A 3,118-nucleotide genomic window follows, 5' to 3' on the forward strand; every position below is an offset into this window, starting at 1 on the left:
TTTAGCTAACACTTCCCAAGATGGTGTACAAGTTATGCGATCAAGCTATACACAAATATCAATACTACTTTCTCCATGTAGAATGTCATAATTCCTATTTCTAGGATGCATGCGATGTATATACGAAACAGTCGATAGGACTTATTTCTAAGTCTCTACTCTTGGCTATGAGATCTAATCCGACTCTCCCAAGCCGAGATTCTACCTTTAGACTACTCTCTCAAGTATGTCCAAATGATGAATGATGCACACATAAAACAAGGTGACCGCATACCACCATTTCCTATTTCTAGGGCACATGCGATGTGTAAATAGAAATAGAACTTATGTCTAAGTTTCTACTCTTGCTTATGCGATTCCAATCTAACTCTCTCAAGCCTAGATTCTAATCTGACTCTCTCAAGCCTAGATTCTATCTTTAGACTACTTTCTCAAGTACGTCCAAAGGGTGAATGATGCACCCATAAGACAAGATGATCGCATAAAATGTAAATCTTAAGTCATGGTAGCTAAGTACCATTCAGAAATTTAGCTACTCATGCATGGTATTGAGAGATTGAACATAGATGAAATGAAGTTTCCATTTTCTGCAAATAAAGTACTGAATACAAAATAACAAATAGGTTTGAGAGATAACAAGCCCAATAAGCAAGATCTTGCTTCTAGTGGCCTTTTACACTATTCTTTATCACTTCAACTCTATTCTAGTTGTGATTCTTGCTCTCGCAAGGGTTGGCCCTCTCTCCTTTGTATTGCTTTTTGGCAGTCTCTTGATCTGTCCGAGAGCGATTTCTCTCGGTTTCGCCTCGTCTCCTTGCTCTCTTCAACCTCTATGTATATCTATAAGTATGTGCGTGAATGGACCCCTTTCTCTCTAGTGGCATTCGGTATTTATAGATTTCAAGGTGAAGCAGCTTTTCTTAAAAATGATTGCAATGATGGGCGACATTAATTTCCCTATTCTGTTGCGCCATTTAAAAGTCACCGAAAGTTAAATGTGCTTGCTACAGTGTGGCTTTTAACGGCTTGTCAACTAAATTCGGAATCGACCGTTATCAGCTTTACATCCCATCATGATTTATTATGCTGCCGCCTTGATGCGAGGTCTTTATGCGATCACCTTTTAAGAAACTTCTCACGATCGCATGAATTGCGATCACAACTTAAAATGCATTGTTGCATTATGCTCTTGGATCGCAATTTCATGTGCGCCATCGCATTGTGCCTGCACAAAATAGGTAAATTAACTACTTTTATGCGATGATATTGCCTATTTTACCATCACATTCTCTCATTGTTTTACTTATTTGAGCTATAATAACTTGTATTTCTACTAGTTATCACACTCCCAAATTTAAAACAATGCTTGTCCTCAAGCATAAACTAAAGATTTTCTTTAAAAATTCAATCGCCTTTACCCTACCTAGACTTCTCAAGGTGCCTTATTCAAATTTAATGAACCAATGCCTTCTTAATTACTATCCTGATCTCTTCCTAAAATATTTCTAATCTTTAGGGACCGCAAGTTTAACTTTCAAAAAAAATTTACTCATTTCTAGGACATCGCATGATTTATTTCAAACTTCCTCCAACCGGGGTGTTCAAGTGATTTTCACCCTTGCGCGATTCAGATATTCGTTTTGTGATCTTGTGCCAAGTGCCCAGCCTTCGATTTGGCTTGCCCCCACGGGTGTCATGCGGACATCCAACTACGAGCAAGGCGCTCTTTCTCAGTCCAAACTCATGCCCATCTCTTTATTTCGCAGCGGAGATGCGATCACTTGGTTTATGCATTGATCATGATTCCCTTCGTTTTGGCTTGCCCCCACGGGTGTCATGCGGACATCCAACTACGAGCGGGATCCAATCTCAACGTTAAATTTTTTTTTTTTTTTTAATTGAACATGAATTTCTAAAAGTACCAAGGTTGAAAAAAAACATTACTAGCACCCCCAAATTTAACACACAGCAATGTCCTCATTACTGAGAGACGAAATAACTCATGCGATGGACTTAGGAAATTTCGTAAAATTGGTTTTGAAGGAAAGCTAGTAGATCGCTAAATTTTAGAATTATTTCATGAATCGATTGTTCTGAAATTAATCTGACTCTAGTACATGCGATAAGAAACTAAGGCATGAATTTCATCATTAAAGTCATAATTGGCACGAGGTGAATGCAGCGACCAAATAAAGTAATAAAAAATTCAAGATTAAGTCAAAATAAAGAGGGTGCGATAGTAGATTTTAGCAATATTAAATTAAAATGTGAGAAGTGCGAAATTGAAATAAGATGAGGCAAGGAAAGACAAAACCCCCAAATTTGCTTTGTCGCCCACATCATTTTTTATCGCATCCTTTCCTGCAGTGGGTTGATTCTTTGATTGTGATGGGCTGATCGAACCGATTGCGTGTTTGAGGTTATCGCATTGTTGAAAACTTGTAGAAATACAAGTTATTTATGCCACCTTATCTAGATATTGTGGCCAAAAGTTAGTAATTATGCGCCAATTGTATGAAAATTAACCTAGTATGACAATAATTATAAATGTTTCCAATTACACCCACTAACGCCAAAAAGATGGAGGACAAGCCAAACTTTACTCTGTTTTGCAGGAGTCCAAGTCACCGCTTGCGCTCAAGGCTCATGAGAAACTAATCAACGCATCTCTTTCACATTGTGCCCGTCGATCAACCATGAAGAGACGATTACCGAAGTAATGGTGCAATACGACAGTCGATCCAGAGCTACACTTCGACTGCATGCGATAATAAAAACAAACACCACATGCGAACCCATGATCGAAAGATGCAACTAAGCAACGCGAGAGCGAAGGATTGAGACACGTGTACAACTAACGGTTGTGAAAAATTGATGGTCTGATTGCATAACAGAAGGAATAATATCCCTTCATCTGCGGAATTACCATAACCATCACGTGGAGACCACAAGGCCGGAGTCAAAGGATCTGCTCCTATAAATACCCCAGTGATTTCAGAGAAAAGTATGCTATGTGATACTGGCCTAAGTGCTGTAAGATTTTAGAAGAGAAAAGGCTGAGCTGAGTGCTGAAGAGAAGAAATTTGGGAAGAGAACGAGATAAGGCCGAGAGGTGAAT

Source organism: Benincasa hispida, chromosome 8, assembly GCF_009727055.1.
Source record: "Benincasa hispida cultivar B227 chromosome 8, ASM972705v1, whole genome shotgun sequence".
In the NCBI taxonomy this organism is placed as follows: Eukaryota; Viridiplantae; Streptophyta; class Magnoliopsida; order Cucurbitales; family Cucurbitaceae; genus Benincasa; species Benincasa hispida.